Source organism: Pleurodeles waltl, chromosome 1_2, assembly GCF_031143425.1.
Source record: "Pleurodeles waltl isolate 20211129_DDA chromosome 1_2, aPleWal1.hap1.20221129, whole genome shotgun sequence".
Classification (NCBI taxonomy): Eukaryota; Metazoa; Chordata; class Amphibia; order Caudata; family Salamandridae; genus Pleurodeles; species Pleurodeles waltl.
In genome coordinates this window covers 46,316,523-46,339,030 of record NC_090437.1, presented here as the reverse complement: position 1 = coordinate 46,339,030, position 22,508 = coordinate 46,316,523, and the positions used below count along the sequence as shown (strand labels likewise).

The 22,508-nt window shown below is 44.4% G+C and overlaps 1 protein-coding gene and 1 long non-coding RNA gene across 2 annotated transcripts in view; one reads left to right on the top strand and one right to left on the bottom strand.

Annotated features, from left to right (window-relative positions):
- ARHGAP24 (Rho GTPase activating protein 24) overlaps positions 1-22,508 on the top strand; it is a 1,380,530-nt gene that overhangs the window by 772,774 nt on the left and 585,248 nt on the right. The window lies entirely within an intron of this gene.
- On the bottom strand, positions 1,839-21,072 carry LOC138296772 (uncharacterized). Its single transcript, XR_011203896.1, has 2 exons — positions 20,861-21,072; positions 1,839-4,395 (listed from the first exon to the last, which is right to left on the bottom strand). It is a non-coding gene; the product is annotated as an uncharacterized lncRNA (long non-coding RNA).

Sequence of the window (22,508 nt, the reverse complement as noted above, 5' to 3'; positions counted from 1 at the left end):
GCTCTGGGGTGAGGTATTTTACTTACCTTTGGTGTTTTCTTGCACTCCCAGTGCCCCTCTACACATTACATTTGCCTAGGGGGGAATCCGACTTTCGCATTCCACTTTCTTAGTATATGGTTTGTGTTGCCCCTAGGCCCACTGCAATCTATTGTATTTTCTACTGTTTGCACTATTCTATGACTGTTTACTTACCTGATTTTGGTTACTGGTGTATACATTGTGTATAATACTTACTTCCAGTAGGAGTATTGCCTCTAAGATATGTTTGGCCTTGTGTCACTAAAATAATGTACCTTTATTTTTGGTAACACTGATTATTGTCTTTTATTGTGTATAAGTACTGTGTAACTATAGTGGTATTGCAGGAGCTTTGCATGTCTCCTAGTTCAGCCTAAGCTGCTCTGCTACAGCTACCTCTAGACAGCCTAAGCTGCTAGAAACACTGCCTACATTTCACTAAGTTGGATCACTGGACCTGGTATAAGGGGTAAATACCTCTGGTACCCACTACAAACCAGGCCAGCTTCTCAGAACAGCCCCTAGAGAGCACTGCTATTAAAATGTAATTTGTTAGAAACATGGTCATGTGACCATTTAGCCAGTCCCTAGAGAGCATAACCACAAAACAGAATGGCAGAACATAATGCAGTGTAACCATACATTTTGCCCCTAGAGGGCAGAGTGCATTATACATTTTCAGGCCTACTAGAAAAATATTACAAACAAGCCGCTTTGAGTATTTCTGTGTTATTCCTATGTTGAATACTACAGTTTGGATATTTTTCAACTGCTAAACTTGTTAAGTGCTACCCATGTAAAGTGCTCCTCATATGAAGCTTCATGTCCTCATATAAAGCGCTCCTCTGATAGAGTTTGCGCTATATGAACCTTTTTTTAAAAAAATCAAATAAATTAAAAAGAACCCCCTCCAGGTTGCAGCCTTTGTGCGCAGACACCACAAAGAAACAGCAGCATGCCCAAAACAAGGAAGAGGAAGAAACAACATACAACCATGCAGCGCAAAGCGGCAAGGCACAAGAAAAAAATAATGCACCCACATTAAGGTATATGGTCGATAGTGCAATAATCCATATACCAGGGTCAGTCTCTAAGGCGGTAACAAAGCAGCTTCAGGCGGGACAAGCTCAAAGCATTTACCTACGAAACCAAGGGAATTTTGAAAGACAGGCTAAGAAACGAATGAAAGTGATGGGCGTGAGATGGGCGTGTTGCAAGCCCACAAATGTAGATTACAACATGTTGAGATTCACAACGCATTGGGGAGCCTTGTGCAGTGTCTGTTTTGCTATGCATTGCACATGTTGGATCAGGCACAGATTTTACATATGGCTACATTAAAGTCTAGGGGAAATAGAAATTAATATAGCGGCAGCCAAAAGGAGTAGTTCTTTTTCATCTTCATGGACCTGCCGTAGGCACATCTTTAGAAAGAGAGATCCAGCTTTAAGACTATAGAAATCATTTGATTACGTAATTTCTAGAATACAGAACAACATATTTCCGGACTGAATCTTCAACATTCTCTGGTATCCCTTTAGAATGGGGTATTTCCCAGTCCTAAACTATTCCCTGCGATATTCAAAATCTCTGTGGAGTTATGGCGGTCTGTTCTGAAAGTGGGAGAAGTTTCTAACCACAATTGTGTTAACACTGTTTTGCATAAGCGAGGAAGAGGCAAAGGGATTTTTTTCTGCAGAAAAGTAGGCAAAGTACTACAGGACCCACTGGCACCAATCTGTATTAAATAGAACCAAACCACAATGGAGTTTAACAACCCTTACACAGTCTTAAATAACAACGCTGGTACAAACAAATGTAACTCATGTCAGTCTTTAATCCAAAATCAGAAGTCTTTACTTAAATACCTTACTCTATAATCACATATTTATACACTCATACACTCTCAAATTCTTTCAGCTCCACATTCTCCAAATTGTTAAGCCCCATATCGTGGCACACTCCAAAGTGGAAGTAGAGACTATCCTTCACCAGTGGTTCCCAACCTTTTGACTTCTGTGGATCCCCAGTTTATCATTACTGGAAACCGGGGACTCTCACTGAATCATTATTCATTATCATGCCCCCCCCAACTGAGTCATTACAGGAAGCCGTGGCCCCAGGCCTAAACATTGTTGAAGATTTGAACCATAAAGCAATACACAAAAATACAGAAACAAGCATTCCATCAAGCACATACACAAATGAAAGCACATGTTATTTTTCAAACAAATAAAAAAATATAGAAATGTTCATTTTAAAAGGAAGTTTTGAGCTTTTCTAAATTCAATTGAAGCCACACATTGTCCGTACTATACTCTGTTTGATGCACCTGCACTGCTTCCACAAATAAATCTGAGGATACTAATTTAATTTTTAGCCTTCAATTTCAAATTCCTTGACATTTACAGTGCATTTTAAAAATGTCAATTGTACATTTGGACATTTAACTTATATACTCGTTGGTAATCTGTTAATATTAGTTAATTTTCTAAGCAATCACACTTACACCCTGAGGAGGCATCACAGACGCCAAGGGTCCCCAGACCACAGGTTGGGAACCACTGTCCTACACCAATTGAGAAAATGCATTAGTAGAAATAATACATTGGCAGAGGTTATGCAATAGTGGAAAAAATGCATTAGTGGAGAGTTTACCAAAAATAGCTTGAGCTCACACCTGCACTATGTTATGCTCCACAGAAAACTTGTTGGGTTGGGGTTGAAGGCCACGCTAAGGACCTGATTTAGAGTTTGGCAGAAGGTATACTCCATCATAAGTGTGAGTGATATCCTGTCCACTATATTACAAGTTCCATTGGATAGAATGCACTTGTAACACAGCGAACAGTATATTCCTCATGTTTGTGATAGAGTAACTCATCTGCTGAACTGTGAGTCAGGCCCTAAGATGTGCAGTGCAACTGGCAGGGGGCGCACAAGACTGACTATGAGCCCTGCAGTTATTTTCTCATTGTGTTGTAATGTAGCATTTATATTATGTTTGCTAACCCTATAAGGGGCAGCAAAGCACATGGGGAAGTGAGTGTTTGGCAGATTTTTATTTTATTTATGATCCACTGTGGAAAGCATTCTGATGTTGTGCATGAGTGACAATAGATATGCCCTTGTTTAGGGAATAGTGCCTAGCAGGGTGATGGAGAAAGAGGTGTGAGAGATAGGCACACAAATTATCATTATTTTTCAGACTAAGACATATGGGCAACCACACAACAACAGAATAGCCTAAAGAGGAAGCAGGATGTTGAGTGCCTGTGCATTAAAAAGAGGGCTAATCAGAGAAAGCCCAGCAATGTATATAACATGTCAGAGGCAGAGATGCTGTCAAATGAGTAAAATGGTGCCAACCAGGCAAAAAATGGGAGATGGCAGCATAAGCAGTAGCCATGCAAATTTTTAAAGGGAGGTACCTCCCTATTGCTGTAGGCCTAATGGAGACCAAATATTTTGAACCAGGTTGGAGGCCCAAGCACTTGCATGCTCTCAGTGGCTTCGAAAGGTGAATAAACATCAGTTCGGAAAACCCTGGTCATGTCATGGCTGAGACCCCTAGCCAGAGAGGCACCCTGCACATGCGTGGGAGCGAGACGAGTGATTGATTTGTTTCTGTCTGCCCCAAGCGAGACAAATCACCCTGCCCATGTTATCCCTCTGCCTTCTCCCATCCAGGAGAGCCAATAGATGTCCTTATATCCCAGAGGCCCAGACCCGTGGTCTCTCTAGTTCTTCATCAAGGAGTGTTCTCCTGCCCTTCTCGAATGTCCTCCCAAGCAACTTTAGCTTGCATTACTGGTAGGGAATTACATGTCAGAGAGAAGCGACAACATGGCGAAAGGAGGCTTAACGTGCTCCCATTGTTTCAGCTAGGACAGCAGCGGAGAGAGCGTTGCAGAAACACTTGCTATTAAAGGAGGCTTCCCATGACCCCTTGGAGACCAGGAGCCTGAGGAACATGTGTGGTCACAACTCTGAACGAGGACAGCAAACACTGCTGCCCTTTGAGCCAGCCATGATCTCTGAGCGGCGGTTCTTGTCCCTTTTATGTGTCAGGCGCATCTCTGTCCTGGTGCTGCTACTCGGTCTTTGTCAAAAGATCCCTTCCGTTTGTGTTCTGATGCGCTTTTCTGCATATTTGCAACCATGTTGACGCAGGCAGCGGCGTAACAAAGCCCCCCACAGCCCCAGTGGTGCTGAGGGAAGAGGGGCGGGGGGTGGGGCTGAGCTCCAGGAACCCCCTCATCATAGCACCCCGGCTTGAGAGCTCCGGAGTGAGTTCGGGGAGGGGCCCCTCAATGTACTATGCAGGGGAGGGCCTCAAGTTTCGCCACGACACTGTGCCCAGGAGTTAATGACCTGAAAAACATAAACAGTATAGTGATTTAATTCACAAAACGTGCAATCATGCATTTGTTTTTCACAACTGAAAATTATTTTCGAAATCCTTATTGATCGTTTTCTACTAGTCTTATTCTACACTGAGGAAGAGAAAGGAAGAGATTTCTTAGTGAAGATATCTTCATTATTTCGGTCTTCACTGCTGCTTTTAACCTAGCCGTTTTCTCGTTGCTATGCACACATTTAAAATTTTCTCATTTTTCACCAGCTTGTTTCCCGCTATGAAGTTTGATATATATTGAAATCCATATTCATCTGTTCAATCAGGCGGTCGTGAATGTCAAGTGTTAGCTCGCTCTCTCTGCTTGGATTGCGTGTGTCGTGTGGTGATAACGGCTTTGTGTCTACACGCAGAGGAACACGAGTCACTGTCTGCTTGCAGAGCTGACAAATCACACGGTGGAACCGTGTGTCGCGCGATATTGGGGCGCTCCACGTGGTTGAGCCAATATCACAAGGTGAGCACAGGGTGAGCTGGAAAACCTCTGCCCAGAGTGGGTTTCCAGGCCTTGTGTCGAGGCTCTGCAGTGCACATACGACCCATTAGGGATGCAGAAGCGGCCTCTCACCTTCCACGGACATACGAGGCGGCTTCAAAATCCTTTGCCTGTGTTTTGGGGTATGATTCGCCATGGGCGCTAAGGTTATTAATGGCGCCTATTCCCGGCCTCACCCGCTCCATGGTTGCTTAGACAGTAATGGGCCAAGGACCCCTCCCTTTCTTCACGCCCTGTCCCACCACAGATCCTCATCCTCTGTCACATAGGTTCATTTCACTCAAAGCTGGCAGGTCTGTCACCTACAGACCTATTTCACATAAAGCCCATTTGAAATGTGTGCAGCAGCTTTTATGCAGCACCTTCCGATCGTAAATATTCAGTTAAACAACGTTTTTTGACTCAGAAGGGGGGGGGAGGGTTATTTCAGGTTTTTAGAGTAATATAGACAGGTCCAAAAATAAATGGCAGATTATTCTCAAGAGTGATGTTTTTTTTTCTTTCGCTTGATTAAGAGTGTTTCAGGTTTTCATACTAATATAGTTTGTTCAAAACCTAAATGCCAGGTTAATCCCGAGTGTAATGATGTCTCCTTCGTGCAATCAAAGAGCAACTCACGCACCGAGAATTCCTAACACCAGAGGCTTAAAAGTAGGCGGCTGCATTCCAGCCGTACAGGACATTCACCCCTATGGCCAGATTAGCACAAGGGTTCAGAATATTTTTGAGAGTACTAAGCTAATTGAAGTACTAAGGGGCCCTCACCAAAGATTGGAGTGGGCTTAATTAGTTTACACTAGGCCACTTCCTATTACCAACAGTCAACAATTACAGTTGATCTCTGCAGGAAAAAATGCCATTTGACTGACTCATTGGTTGAAAGAGGACAAAATTATGGGATTGTATGATTTTCTTATACGGTTCCATCTTGAGGCCTATCATCTTCGCTAGTTAGTAATTTTGCTGGCTCAACTCTAGTCTCATTTGCCTAGAAGGTTCCTAGTACAAGGGACCTGGCATTTCTCTGGCTGAGCCTTGTCCCTTTAGCCTGCCATGTGTTTGGCTCCGCATGTAAAATGGCCGTCCCTCCCACCCTGACTCTTCCAAGCCCCATTGGCCTCCATGCTACTGGGTCTGCCCCACCATTGCATACCTCCCATGCACATGGCGCCACCACAGCTTTTTCAAATTAAAATTTCACCAGCACTTTCCCAGCACAAGTAGCCTGGCATGAATGGCTATGCTCCGGTCGCCCTGGCCTGGTATATGATATGGCTCTTCCACTGCTATGCAAACCTGACATGTGGCTGGCTCTGCCCCAGCCCCAGCACTAGTGGCGTGCCATGGTTTTAGGTATTGCCCTACAGACAACCTTTATTGTCTGTTGGCAGACATATTGTGTCCAAAAGACAGAGATTGGACTTTAGGCCTTCACCTTGCTCATGATTCAATGCTTTTCTTGTCTATCTCAACTCTCTACTTCTCTTTTGATGGCTTGTCTCCACCTGTGTATTGATTCACCAAGAGGAGCACTACTGTTTCATAATATTTTGGTTTTGCTGAAATGATGCATCTTTCCACTGCTAAGGTCAAGGCCTTGTATTGTAGGACAAGAGAGACCATTTTCTCTACTCCCCCTTCAGTTGCTACTACTTTTTTCATGTTGCTGTTTTCCCCACCTTTCCTGCCTGCTGCTCTTTTGTTCAACTTTCCCAATCTCCCTGTGCCTCCTCTTGCCCTCCCATACTGCCATCCCCCATGCATACAATGTGGGCATACGTATTGGCTTTTAAATTATTACAAGATGTCTTATAATTCTTTTTATTATACACTAAGAAAACCTATTAAAAAATGGCCACCATGCATGTTGAAACTGTGGCCATCTTGTACAATCTTTTTTTATAACGACTGGCAAAACAAATCAATCTTTGGCTGAGTCAAAAGGCTTGTGGCCAAGTGCCACCGGTGCGACTTTTTGACTTTGCCATAGTTTCCTTTGTTTTACTTTCCAACCAAAGGGTGTAGCATATAAAAATACTATGGATTGTTTGTGTAATGTAAAGCCTCCTCAGGGAGTGGCAGAACACCACCAATCTTCATAGTAAGGTCAGATGGCACAGAAAATAACCTTTAAAGGTGTGTGTGTGTGAGAGAGAGAGCGGGAGAGAGAGAGAGAGAGAAAGAGTTTTAATCCTCTGGAGACTGCCAATGAATTAACAAAGTACTATTTGCATCCCTTTAAGCACACTAAGGTGATGCCCCTTCCACTTGAAATGTGTAACCTAATAGAAAGAAGAAGACAGAAGCTGTCAAGTGTTAGCTTTGAGCTGTTAAAGCTGGAAAAAATGACTGAAGTTACATTTGAAGAAATAAAATGGTTAGATGATTCAGGAATTTGTGGTAATGGCAATTCAATATCATATATATGTGTTTGGTAGAGCTTCCCCTATATGCATAAGTAACTCCTTTAATTTTGCAACCACTTTGAATTCAGTGAATAGACTCTGACTTCATGTCAAGAGGGATGTAGCAAAACATTTTCCGGTCTTTTTGTGAGGTTGTGATGCCTCCTCCAACAGTATTTATAATATTATATTTTGCAAGTGGTGCATTGTATTATGTTGCATCTGTTATGGGTATTCGTCCAAATAAACACACTAAATAGAGTTGTGGGAAATTATAATTTGCCCACCAACATGTTGTGAAGGCAAAATGTTAGCAATTTCAGAAAGCTTTAAAGATTGATAAATTAACAAAACATTGCCTAACCATTTATACACAAACTTTGCTCAAGATATTTTATCTAACAGGCACCTATTTTATTTATACATCCAAAAAACAAAGAATTGACCTGCCTGAGCCATTGCTTCTTGATTAATGAGAATTCTACTGGGTAGCATTCCATTCCAATTTTTTGTGTCTGTGTTACATCACTTATAGGTTGACCTTAGTTTCTCTAGTTAACAAATCACCCTCAATTTTAGATATCTGAGGAATTAATGAAAGAATGTCATTTGTAAATTGCACAGCTGCTTCCCAAGAAGCATCCGAGCACTGATGTCAAGAATGTCAAAGTCCCTATGAGACACTAAGGATTTGTATAATGCAACTGATTCCAAATAAAATTATTTTCTTCATTATCTGGGCATGAGGAGGACACCAGGCTTGCAGGGATGTAAGATAAATCACAATGTACCCCTAAGTTATCAGTGTCACAAAATGCACAGTTTTGTGTAAGGCAAAAGTCCTAAAAAAGCAATGGAGGATTAACCACATTATACATGTGACATCACAGCGCACAACCTCACACGTGGATTCACAGGGAGTAGCATCACAGCCCTTGACCTCTCAAGAACTGACATCACAAGAAGTGACAACAGATCTTAAGACCTCAGATATATGTTTAGAAGGTCTATCATGAGTACACTTGAGCATTACAATATTTAACAAATTAGATTTTGCTTCAGGGTTGTGCCAAGAAAGTGACACAACCCTGACACAAAATCTGGGCCTCAACTTTTACATTAATTTATTTAAACTCTGTGGAAAAGAAACTGGCAACAAGGAGAAATGTGACAGTAAATTTGTTCTGCTTATTTGATAGCAAAGTGTGCATTTTAAAAATTAAAATATATTATGGGTTAAGGTACCTGCTGCAGAGAAATTTGTGTTTCATCTAAGTCTCAGGGAGTAATAATAATAATAGTAAAATAACTCTGGAGGTTAATGTATTTGCTGGAGAGATCTGTGTGTTATCTAGTCTCAGTTTTTAATCAAAGTAACATAGAGGGTTAATGTGTCTCCTGCAAAGCACATTCTGTAAGACACAGATAACAGATTTGTATTTTATGTAACTGGGTAAGTGGGTTACTGCTTTTAGCACAAAGATCCTTTTCTTACTTGCAGTTCATAAATTGTAATCCTTCTAATATAGCACAGTGAGCAATGAATGGCATTGTCCTTCACCTTCTCCTATACCCTGTAGCCCTTACTGTCTTATGTAACACACCCTGTACATTGATTGACCCACATATGATTTATTGCCAATATATAATATGTATGTCTGATGTAAAGGACTCTGACACCATACATTGGGATGAGTAGCGCTACAATGCTATAAAAGAAATAAACAAAATATTGGTATTAAATTTGTTATTTGTGACTATACCGGTAGAGACCAACACATCTGACATTCTTACAGTTCATGAATATCTTTTATAACAAAGTAAAAATCATGTTTTTCTTAAGTACCTGTGTGGAGATAAGCTGTGTGCCTTTGCTTCCCATCCACTGCATTTAGGTGTGAGGCACCCAATAGCTCCAAGCTAGGATACTTCAACAAAAGGAGGCCTGATGGCCCCTTAACTTCGGCCTTTGTTGTGGACCCAGCTGGAATTTGATAAGCCCCATTTCCGTTGGCACATTGCTGCTCGGAACAAAGCAGACAACATGCAGGTGCTGATGAATGTGTGTTACACGTGGACTGGTTAAGCATATTTCCATGGGGCCCAAACTCTTGACCGGGTAGACTGCAAGGCTGTACTGGACATACTGGGCATTGGGTTTTTCCCCAGGATGATAGAAGGGTGGGGGGCACTTTTGTTACTGGGTGCCGGTTTTGTAGCAGTCCAGCAGTTGTAAAAACATTTCAGAGTTTCTTGCATATCCAGCAGTTTATAGGCAACAATAAAACTCTGGTGATTAAAGTACCTGCTGGAGAGAGATCAGGTTTTGTCTAGTGGCAATTTTAAATAATCTAAGGTAAAACAGAGGGTTATATTCCTGCCGCAACAAATATATACTATGCAGCTCACAGAACAGTATTTATGTGCATAGCTCAGTGGGATACTGCTTTTGTCACAGAGCTCCTTTTGTTACTGTGCAGTTCACAAGTTACAATCATAATCTAGCATAGTGAGGTGTGAACCGCCATCAAAGAGCTGCATGCAAACTGCGTGGTACAGTTTAGAAAGTTATATTTTTCCCAGTCTTTGCTTATCCTAATTTTGCTAAAACCACTGTGTTTTATTCTGAATCCTGAGTTTATGCTTCCCCAGACCCAGCACTCGTACAAAATACCTACCAGAATGGATGATATGTGAATCCTACACCTTGCAGTCTTCTTTATCAACGTTTTCTATACATTGATTTACACATGTATGATTCGTTGTCTCTGTATGTGTGTGATGCAAAGTGCTCCAACACCCTATGCTGGTAAGACAGGCACTATAAACAAATGAAATACATCTGAGAGAGGGGCAATGGAGAAATAACAGGCACTGTTAGAGGGCGATGGTCATCATTTACTATGCTTTAAAAACTAATTCAATTGAGTATATAATTAAAAATATGTTGTATAACATACAGTTTTTGCAATTTTTCCCAAAAGTCCTTGGTGTTGGAAAACCCCCAAGGCCCCTTTGTAGTGGTCAGGCTCAATATGCACCCCATGAGGCTGGTGTGACAAAATATGCCAGGGCTGCTTTGAGTTCCTAATCCATCCGTGGTAGACTGCGTCTACCCGGTGGAAATAGTGGGTAGATGCTGACTACCCGGTTGTACTCTTGACTTGCGACCTAGTTGCGTTCATCAATATGTTCTTTGTCTAGACCCGAGTATTTCCATTCAATGCCACTGAAGACTGAAGGGTTGACTAAACACCCAAAACTGTAGAATTCTATGTGAGTATTACCATCCCAATTTTTGGATAAACTATGTCTGTTTATACGTTTGGATAGCTGATTTCGCAATGCTATACCAAACGTGCTGTCAGTAAGCTCCTACTGGTAACTGATCAGTGATTGCAGTATAAAGAGTTTTTTTTAAAAAGCATAATCCCACTTCACATTAATGAAAGAGAAAATTTCTTGCTTAAAAAACGGTCCATCTGTATTTCTGCCACCCTTCTGGGTGGTTTGCTATTTAGAGCACTCTGGCTCCCTCAGAAGGCAGCAGGATTTGGAATAGTTCTCACACATTATGGATTGACCACTGCCCTACATGGATTGTGGAATGGTAGTTGAGACAATATAGTGACACCAGGGCATATTTGGGGCATATTTACAAGCCCCTAGCACCACCTTGCTCTGTCCTAGCATAATCTTTTTAATGGTAAGGTGGCGTTAAAGAGGCCTTTCTCGTGTGCCGTATTTACTAAGTGGCGCAATGCTTGCAGTGCGCCACTTTGTAAAACCTTGCACCACATTATGCCTGCTCCAGGCATAATGTATGCGAGAGGGGGGCATTCCAACACATTGAGGCCTGCAAAAATGTCGCAGAGAAATTTACAGCATTTTACTGTGCCATTTTCCCATCACTTTTAATGCCTGCTCAGAGCAGGCATTAAAATGACGCACCAATTTTAATCAATGGGCCTCTCTGTTCTTTGCTGCACTAGCATCAAAATGTTTCACGCTAGTGCAGCAAAGCGCCACAATAGCTTAAAAAATGTTGAAGTTATTGTCCTAATGACGTCCGTGTTGCACCTTATTGCCAATACTGCGCAACCATGGTGTCGTTAGGTGGGGTAGGGGGTGACATAAGAAAAGTGGCCCATCAGGACCGATGTGCCACTTTCTTGCAAGTATGCCCCTATGTTCCATAAACGCCGAGGAACAACCACAGTTCAGTGTATACCAGTGTCACACCAAACCTAAGAAAGATGACTTTAGAGCACCTAGGTTTGTAAGGATTCAGGTCGATGATCCAAAAATCTGTAAGAAAGTTCTTGTACAGCTAACCATGCCAGCTCTACCCCAAATTAAGGGTTCTGAGGGCCTGTTCCAATGTCAGTGTGTGAGTTGACGTTCTTGGGACGGCCTCTGGCGTGAAGGTGGAAGGGACCAATCTTTTAGCCTGGAAGTTCTAGCTCGGCTGGGACATCTACACTTCCCCTGTAGATCCAGGGCCCTCCACTGAGGCTCGATACATTTACTCAGCCAGAGTATCGGGCCTTCCGGTTAAGGATAAGGAAGCTGGACAAAAAGAAAAAAGGGAGCACACTGCCTCACACTCAAGCAAAAAGTTAGCCCCAATGCATAATGGTAAACGCAGTCACTTCGTTTTGTGCTGAAAAAGTAATCAAAAGTCTTTCACCTAAGTAGGTGCAGCAAGTGCTGTGTATCTCTGGACACATGTTTCTAGGTTTAGCCCGTCATCAGCAGAGAGCAGCCAAGTCTGTGGGGTTGCTTGAAATGCAGCCAAAAGTCTTCTCAGGTTTATGTACCACTCACTGGCGCACAGGTGCCTTTCCAGAGCTCGTCAGCTCGTTAGCTCAAGGGAGCAGTCATTGGACAAAAAGAAAAAAGGGAGCACACTGCCTCACACTCAAGCAAACAGTTAGCCCCAATGCATCATGGTAAATGCAGTCACTTCGTTTTGTGCTGAAAAAGTAATCAAAAGTCTTTCACCTATGTAGGTGCAGCAAGTGCTGTGTATCTCTGGACACGTGTTTCTAGGTTTAGCCCATCATCAGCAGAGAGCAGCCAACTCTGTGGGGTTGCTTGAAATGCCGCCAAAAGTCTTCTCAGGTTTATGTACCACTCACTGGCGCACAGGTGCCTCTCCAGGGCTCGTCAGCTCGTTAGCTCAAGGGAGCAGTCATTGGACAAAAAGAAAAAAGGGAGCACACTGCCTCACACTCAAGCAAAAAGTTAGCCCCAATGCATCATGGTAAATGCAGTCACTTCGTTTCGTGCTGAAAAAGTAATCAAAAGTCTTTAACCTAAGAAGGTGCAGCAAGTGCTGTGTATCTCTGGACACGTGTTTCTAGGTTTAGCCCGTCATCAGCAGAGAGCAGCCAAGTCTGTGGGGTTGCTTGAAATGCCACCAAAAGTCTTCTCAGGTTTATGTACCACTCACTGGCGCACAGGTGCCTCTCCAGAGCTCGTCAGCTCGTTAGCTCAAGGGAGCAGTCATTGGACAAAAAGAAAAAAGGGAGCACACTGCCTCACACTCAAGCAAAAAGTTAGCCCCAATGCATCATGGTAAATGCAGTCACTTTGTTTTGTGCTGAAAAAGTAATCAAAAGTCTTTCACCTAAGTAGGTGCAGCAAGTGCTGTGTATCTCTGGACACGTGTTTCTAGGTTTAGGCCCGTCATCAGCAGAGAGCAGCCAAGTCTGTGGGGTTGCTTGAAATGCCGCCAAAAGTCTTCTCAGGTTTATGTACCACTCACTGGCGCACAGGTGCCTCTCCAGAGCTCGTCAGCTCGTTAGCTCAAGGGAGCAGTCATTGGACAAAAAGAAAAAAGGGAGCACACTGCCTCACACTCAAGCAAAAAGTTAGCCCCAATGCATCATGGTAAATGCAGTCACTTCGTTTTGTGCTGAAAAAGTAATCAAAAGTCTTTCACCTAAGTAGGTGCAGCAAGTGCTGTGTATCTCTGGACACGTGTTTCTAGGTTTAGCCCGTCATCAGCAGAGAGCAGCCAAGTCTGTGGGGTTGCTTGAAATGCAGCCAAAAGTCTTCTCAGGTTTATGTACCACTCACTGGCGCACAGGTGCCTTTCCAGAGCTCGTCAGCTCGTTAGCTCAAGGGAGCAGTCATTGGACAAAAAGAAAAAAGGGAGCACACTGCCTTACACTCAAGCAAAAAGTTAGCCCCAATGCATCATGGTAAATGCAGTCACTTCGTTTTGTGCTGAAAAAGTAATCAAAAGTCTTTCACCTAAGTAGGTGCAGCAAGTGCTGTGTATCTCTCGACACGTGTTTCTAGGTTTAGCCCATCATCAGCAGAGAGCAGCCAACTCTGTGGGGTTGCTTGAAATGCCGCCAAAAGTCTTCTCAGGTTTATGTACCACTCACTGGCGCACAGGTGCCTTTCCAGAGCTCGTCAGCTCGTTAGCTCAAGGGAGCAGTCATTGGACAAAAAGAAAAAAGGGAGCACACTGCCTCACACTCAAGCAAAAAGTTAGCCCCAATGCATCATGGTAAATGCAGTCACTTCGTTTTGTGCTGAAAAAGTAATCAAAAGTCTTTCACCTAAGTAGGTGCAGCAAGTGCTGTGTATCTCTGGACACGTGTTTCTAGGTTTAGCCCGTCATCAGCAGAGAGCAGCCAAGTCTGTGGGGTTGCTTGAAATGCCGCCAAAAGTCTTCTCAGGTTTATGTACCACTCACTGGCGCACAGGTGCCTCTCCAGAGCTCGTCAGCTCGTTAGCTCAAGGGAGCAGTCATTGGACAAAAAGAAAAAAGGGAGCACACTGCCTCACACTCAAGCAAAAAGTTAGCCCCAATGCATCATGGTAAATGCAGTCACTTTGTTTTGTGCTGAAAAAGTAATCAAAAGTCTTTCACCTAAGTAGGTGCAGCAAGTGCTGTGTATCTCTGGACACGTGTTTCTAGGTTTAGGCCCGTCATCAGCAGAGAGCAGCCAAGTCTGTGGGGTTGCTTGAAATGCCGCCAAAAGTCTTCTCAGGTTTATGTACCACTCACTGGCGCACAGGTGCCTCTCCAGAGCTCGTCAGCTCGTTAGCTCAAGGGAGCAGTCATTGGACAAAAAGAAAAAAGGGAGCACACTGCCTCACACTCAAGCAAAAAGTTAGCCCCAATGCATCATGGTAAATGCAGTCACTTCGTTTTGTGCTGAAAAAGTAATCAAAAGTCTTTCACCTAAGTAGGTGCAGCAAGTGCTGTGTATCTCTGGACACGTGTTTCTAGGTTTAGCCCGTCATCAGCAGAGAGCAGCCAAGTCTGTGGGGTTGCTTGAAATGCCGCCAAAAGTCTTCTCAGGTTGATGTACCACTCACTGGCGCACAGGTGCCTCTCCAGAGCTCGTCAGCTCAAGGGAGCAGTCATTGGACAAAAAGAAAAAAGGGAGCACACTGCCTCACACTCAAGCAAAAAGTTAGCCCCAATGCATCATGGTAAATGCAGTCACTTCGTTTTGTGCTGAAAAAGTAATCAAAAGTCTTTCTCCTAAGTAGGTGCAGCAAGTGCTGTGTATCTCTGGACACGTGTTTCTAGGTTTAGCCCGTCATCAGCAGAGAGCAGCCAAGTCTGTGGGGTTGCTTGAAATGCCGCCAAAATTCTTCTCAGGTTTATGTACCACTCACTGGCGCACAGGTGCCTCTCCAGAGCTCGTCAGCTCAAGGGAGCAGTCATTGGACAAAAAGAAAAAAGGGAGCACACTGCCTCACACTCAAGCAAAAAGTTAGCCCCAATGCATCATGGTAAATGCAGTCACTTCGTTTTGTGCTGAAAAAGTAATCAAAAGTCTTTCACCTAAGTAGGTGCAGCAAGTGCTGTGTATCTCTGGACACGTGTTTCTAGGTTTAGCCCGTCATCAGCAGAGAGCAGCCAAGTCTGTGGGGTTGCTTGAAATGCCGCCAAAAGTCTTCTCAGGTTTATGTACCACTCACTGGCGCACAGGTGCCTCTCCAGAGCTCGTCAGCTCGTTAGCTCAAGGGAGCAGTCATTGGACAGAAAGAAAAAAGGGAGCACACTGCCTCACACTCAAGCAAAAAGTTAGCCCCAATGCATCATGGTAAATGCAGTCACTTCGTTTTGTGCTGAAAAAGTAATCAAAAGTCTTTCACCTAAGTAGGTGCAGCAAGTGCTGTGTATCTCTGGACACGTGTTTTTAGGTTTAGCCCGTCATCAGCAGAGAGCAGCCAAGTCTGTGGGGTTGCTTGAAATGCCGCGATAAGTCTTCTCAGGTTTATGTACCTCTCACTGGCGCACAGGTGCCTCTCCAGAGCACGTCAGCTCGTTAGCTCAAGGGAGCAGTCATTGGACAAAAAGAAAAAAGGGAGCACACTGCCTCACACTCAAGCAAAAAGTTAGCCCCAATGCATCATGGTAAATGCAGTCACTTCGTTTTGTGCTGAAAAAGTAATCAAAAGTCTTTCACCTAAGTAGGTGCAGCAAGTGCTGTGTATCTCTGGACACGTGTTTCTAGGTTTAGCCCGTCATCAGCAGAGAGCAGCCAAGTCTGTGGGGTTGCTTGAAATGCCGCCAAAAGTCTTCTCAGGTTTATGTACCACTCACTGGCGCACAGGTGCCTCTCCAGAGCTCGTCAGCTCGTTAGCTCAAGGGAGCAGTCATTGGACAAAAAGAAAAAAGGGAGCACACTGCCTCACACTCAAGCAAAAAGTTAGCCCCAATGCATCATGGTAAATGCAGTCACTTCGTTTTGTGCTGAAAAAGTAATCAAAAGTCTTTCACCTAAGCAGGTGCAGCAAGTGCTGTGTATCTCAGGACACGTGTTTCTAGGTTTAGCCCGTCATCAGCAGAGAGCAGCCAAGTCTGTGGGGTTGCTTGAAATGCCGCCAAACGTCTTCTCAGGTTTATGTACCACTCACTGGCGCACAGGTGCCTCTCCAGAGCTCGTCAGCTCGTTAGCTCAAGGGAGCAGTCATTGGACAAAAAGAAAAAAGGGAGCACACTGCCTCACACTCAAGCAAAAAGTTAGCCCCAATGCATCATGGTAAATGCAGTCACTTCGTTTTGTGCTGAAAAAGTAATCAAAAGTCTTTCACCTAAGTAGGTGCAGCAAGTCCTGTGTATCTCTGGACACGTGTGTCTAGGTTTAGCCCGTCATCAGCAGAGAGCAGCCAAGTCTGTGGGGTTGCTTGAAATGCCCCCAAAAGTCTTCTCAGGTTTATGTACCACTCACTGGCGCACAGGTGCCTCTCCAGAGCTCGTTAGCTCAAGGGAGCAGTCATTGGACAAAAAGAAAAAAGGGAGCACACTGCCTCACACTCAAGCAAAAAGTTAGCCCCAATGCATCATGGTAAATGCAGTCACTTCGTTTTGTGCTGAAAAAGTACTCAAAAGTCTTTCACCTAAGTAGGTGCAGCAAGTGCTGTGTATCTCTGGACACGTGTTTCTAGGTTTAGCCCGTCATCAGCAGAGAGCAGCCAAGTCTGTGGGGTTTCTTGAAATGCCGCCAAAAGTCTTCTCAGGTTTATGTACCACTCACTGGCGCACAGGTGCCTCTCCAGAGCTCGTCAGCTCGTTAGCTCAAGGGAGCAGTCATTGGACAAAAAGAAAAAAGGGAGCACACTGCCTCACACTCAAGCAAAAAGTTAGCCCCAATGCATCATGGTAAATGCAGTCACTTCGTTTTGTGCTGAAAAAGTAATCAAAAGTCTTTCACCTAAGTAGGTGCAGCAAGTGCTGTGTATCTCTGGACACGTGTTTCTAGGTTTAGCCCGTCATCAGCAGAGAGCAGCCAAGTCTGTGGGGTTGCTTGAAATGCCGTAAAAAGCCTTCTCAGGTTTATGTACCACTCACTGGCGCACAGGTGCCTCTCCAGAGCTCGTCAGCTCGTTAGCTCAAGGGAGCAGTCATTGGACAAAAAGAAAAAAGGGAGCACACTGCCTCACACTCAAGCAAAAAGTTAGCCCCAATGCATCATGGTAAATGCAGTCACTTCGTTTTGTGCTGAAAAAGTAATCAAAAGTCTTTCACCTAAGTAGGTGCAGCAAGTGCTGTGTATCTCTGGACACGTGTTTCTAGGTTTAGCCCGTCATCAGCAGAGAGCAGCCAAGTCTGTGGGGTTGCTTGAAATGCCGCCAAAAGTCTTCTCAGGTTTATGTACCACTCACTGGCGCACAGGTGCCTCTCCAGAGCTCGTCAGCTCGTTAGCTCAAGGGAGCAGTCATTGGACAAAAAGAAAAAAGGGAGCACACTGCCTCACACTCAAGCAAAAAGTTAGCCCCAATGCATCATGGTAAATGCAGTCACTTCGTTTTGTGCTGAAAAAGTAATCAAAAGTCTTTCACCTAAGTAGGTGCAGCAAGTGCTGTGTATCTCTGGACACGTGTTTCTAGGTTTAGCCCGTCATCAGCAGAGAGCATCCAAGTCTGTGGGGTTGCTTGAAATGCCGCGATAAGTCTTCTCAGGTTTATGTACCTCTCACTGGCGCACAGGTGCCTCTCCAGAGCTCGTCAGCTCGTTAGCTAAAGGGAGCAGTCATTGGACAAAAAGAAAAAAGGGAGCACACTGCCTCACACTCAAGCAAAAGTTAGCCCCAATGCATCATGGTAAATGCAGTCACTTCGTTTTGTGCTGAAAAAGTAATCAAAAGTCTTTCACCTAAGTAGGTGCAGCAAGTGCTGTGTATCTCTGGACACGTGTTTCTAGGTTTAGCCCGTCATCAGCAGAGAGCAGCAAAGTCTGTGGGGTTGCTTGAAATGCCACCAAAAGTCTTCTCAGGTTTATGTACCACTCACTGGCGCACAGGTGCCTCTCCAGAGCTCGTCAGCTCGTTAGCTCAAGGGAGCAGTCATTGGACAAAAAGAAAAAAGGGAGCACACTGCCTCACACTCAAGCAAAAAGTTAGCCCCAATGCATCATGGTAAATGCAGTCACTTCGTTTTGTGCTGAAAAAGTAATCAAAAGTCTTTCACCTAAGCAGGTGCAGCAAGTGCTGTGTATCTCTGGACACGTGTTTCTAGGTTTAGCCCGTCATCAGCAGAGAGCAGCCAAGTCTGTGGGGTTGCTTGAAATGCCGCCAAAAGTCTTCTCAGGTTTATGTACCACTCACTGGCGCACAGGTGCCTCTCCAGAGCTCGTCAGCTCGTTAGCTCAAGGGAGCAGTCATTGGACAAAAAGAAAAAAGGGAGCACACTGCCTCACACTCAAGCAAAAAGTTAGCCCCAATGCATCATGGTAAATGCAGTCACTTCGTTTTGTGCTGAAAAAGTAATCGAAAGTCTTTCACCTAAGTAGGTGCAGCAAGTGCTGTGTATCTCTGGACACGTGTTTCTAGGGTTAGCCCGTCATCAGCAGAGAGCAGCCAAGTCTGTGGGGTTGCTTGAAATGCCGCCAAACGTCTTCTCAGGTTTATGTACCACTCACTGGCGCACAGGTGCCTCTCCAGAGCTCGTCAGCTCGTTAGCTCAAGGGAGAAGTCATTGGACAAAAAGAAAAAAGGGAGCACACTGCCTCACACTCAAGCAAAAAGTTAGAAACACATGTCCAGAGATACACAGCACTTGCTGCACCTACTTAGGTGAAAGACTTTTGATTACTTTTTCAGCACAAAACGAAGTGACTGCATTTACCATGATGCATTGGGGCTAACTTTTTGCTTGAGTGTGAGGCAGTGTGCTCCCTTTTTTCCTTTTGTCCAATGACTGCTCCCTTGAGCTAACGAGCTGACGAGCTCTGGTGAGGCACCTGTGCACCAGTGAGTGGTACATACACCTGAGAAGACTTTTGGCAGTATTTCAAGCAACCCCACAGACTTGGCTGCTCTCTGCTGATGACGGGCTAAACCTAGAAACACGTGTCCAGAGATACACAGCACTTGCTGCACCTACTTAGGTGAAAGACTTTTGATTACTTTTTCAACACAAAACGAAGTGACTGCATTTACCATGATGCATTGGGGCTAACTTTTTGCTGGAGTGTGAGGCAGTGTGCTCCCTTTTTTCTTTTTGTCCAATGACTGCTCACTTGAGTTAACGAGCTGACGAGCTCTGGTGAGGCACCTGTGCGCCAGTGAGTGGTACATAAACCTGAGAAGACTTTTGGCGGCATTTCAAGCAACCCCACAGACTTGGCTGCTCTCTGCTGATGACGGGCTAAACCTAGAAACATGTGTCCAGAGATATACAGCACTTGCTGCACCTACTTAGGTGAAAGACTTTTGATTACTTTTTCAACACAAAACGAAGTGACTGCATTTACCATGATGCATTGGGGCTAACTTTTTGTTGGAGTGTGAGGCAGTGTGCTCCCTTTTTTCTTTTTGTTCAAAGATAAGGAAGCTAAAGGTCATACAGAAAAAGAATTCTAAGGGAAACTAAGATCCTGATATTTTCCCACAAATCAAAGAGCATTTTCAGTTCATTGCGGTTTAGAAGGTCATTTGTTTGACGCCCCCAGTTCCTTGGTCGCACATGGTTTTTGGAATGTGGACACTGCTTGCATCTGCTGTTGGCGATAGTGTTCATCCATTTGGACGAAATGCAAAGAAATCAAGAAAAAAGACTCGCGTTTTATTTCTTAATCCCATTGTAAGACTTTTGCCAACTATTTCAGTGTTAGGATTTTCCTTCTGGGAGAGGTCAGGCCATGGCATGCTTATGACATTTTCCCATGCACGTCACTGAAAATAAGCCTGTCCCAAGTCCAATGTATATTCCAGGGTTTTTCTCATGAATCTAGTGCACAGACCTAGTCACATTCGTCTGCATTGGCAGGCTGCCTGGTACAAGTGGTAAATTCAACATCACGCTATTTTGTAACTATTTCTTGGTCTATGTACATGACATATTTCAGCTACTTTTATAACGTACAAGTCATCACTCAGGCTAGTTTCACTTTTACGGTCCCCCCATGACTACGTGCTTATGAACAGTACATTAAAATTAATGAAGGCTGCCTGTGAATTGATGATTCGTGAGAATAATAAAAGACAAGTGGGCTTTTCGCGCTAGTTGATGGACATTATTAGGATCTATTGACCGTGACTTTGTAGCTCGCGCGAGAATGCACCAATTAACTGTACTTCTAGGGAGAAGCAAGGCAGTCGAATGTATTAAATTGTAAAAAATGAAAACTAAATCTTGCCAGTGCAGGACTCCCGGGGGGTAGAAAGGCACAGAGAGGACTGTGCTCTTGAAATCTTTACATAAGCACTTGGCCCTAATGCAAGGGAAAAGACATTCTGGGTTTGGGTTGTACCAAAAAAAAAAAAAACATAAATGGGAAGCATTGGGTCCATCACCTCTAGGACTCGGTGCTGCTGTACCCGCTACACTGATAGCTACACCTAATTGGCATCTCAATGCCATATTCTGTATGTAAGTGATTGCATTGTTGTGTCAAGTTTGTGTTAAAAACACATTCGTAGGCTCGTGCCTAGCGTTGAGTTCTGGCAAATACATTTAAAAACTGCCCCCTGCACTTTCGTTTAGGCGCTTGAGAGCCCCAATATAATGTTTTTGTATATATATCCTGAAATTAAACACTACCTGAGTATCGTGAACATCCGCCGCTGCTGTCAGGTAATCTTTACAGCATACATTTTCTCCTCTCATCGCACTGATGGAGCGGTTTTTTTAAATACAGCAGAACTTCAATTCCTATTGATAAATCCCAGCAAGCCACAGCTGCGGAGGTTTTGCCGCCTCGTATATTAAGCTTTTGATTCAGGGCTCCTACAAGCTGTTACAGATCTCATCTTCGTTCGACGTACGTGATGACAGCCTGTGATGCTCGTGACGTGGGCGCTCGCGTTTAGTCTACGTGAGGATTAACCTGCGATAATCCACGTCTTCCCGCCGACCAGTTCTGGTTTTAATGGCACTGTGGCAACGTCAAAATCAGTAACACGACAAGTTTCATGCACATTTTTCGGAAGGGTTTACTTTATACATTACTTAATTAGTGCAGGGAGGTGCAGACATTGGGCAGCAGAACTTATTTTTGGGGACTAGGACTTATGTTTTAGCCTGTCTGACCCAGAGTAGGAAAGAATAGAGAGAAACAGGGAGTAAAATAGGAAAGCACTGAAACACAGAGAACGCAGGGCTGAAAAACAACCTGCAAGAGTGCAATATGGTGAAAGAAAGAGGCATAAGGCGTATGCAGCTAAGGGGCATATTTATGAGAATGTGGCGCAGCAAAGCAAGTCTCCTTGCTGCGCTGCACTGTCACAGGGAAAGGGCAGTCTTGTTAAACGGAATACAGCGCATTCAGGGCCGTATTTATACTCCGTTTGCGCCGAATTTGCGTCGTTTTTTTCGACGCAAATTCGACGCTAAACTAACGCCAACTAACGCCATATTTATACTATGGCGTTAGAGGCGAATAGCGCCAAAGTTCCCGGAATGTGCGTCATTTTTTAGCGTGAACCCCTTCCTTGCGTTAATGATATGCAAGGGAGGCGTTCCCGTCTAAAAAATGACTCCCAGGCCTTTACGTGGTATTTATACTCCCGGGCAAAAGAGACGCCCGGGAGTGGGCGTGGCTAAAAACGGCGCATTTGCGCCGCTTTTTAACGCCTGGGTCAGGCATGGCGTTAAGGGACAAGTGGGCTCAAAATGAGCCCACAGTGCCCTCCCCTACCCCCAGGGACCCCCCCTGCCGCCCTTGCCCACCCCAGGAGGACACCCAAGGACGGAGGGACCCACCCCAGGGACATTCAGGTAAGTATTTTTATATTTTTTTTTAATATTTTTTTTTGGCATAGGGGGGCCTGATTTGTGCCCCCCTACATGCCACTATGCCCAATGACCATGCCCAGGGGACAGAAGTCCCCTGGGCATGGCCATTGGGCAAGGGGGCATGACTCCTATCTTTACAATGATAGGAGTCATGTTGATGGGGGATGGGCGTCGAAAATAAATGGCGCAAGTCGGGTTACGACGATTTTTTCGACGTAACCTGACTTGCCCCATTTTAAGACGCCCATGCGCCATTTTCCCCCTACGCCGGCGCTGCCTGGTGTACGTGGTTTTTCTCGCGCACACCAGGCAGCGCCGGTCTGCTTGCGCCGGCTAACGCCATTCAATAAATACGGCGCCCGCATGGCGCTTCAGAATGGCGTTAGCCGGCGCAAAACTTTTTGACGCTAAACTGCGTTAGCGCAGTTTAGCGTCAAAAAGTATAAATATGGGC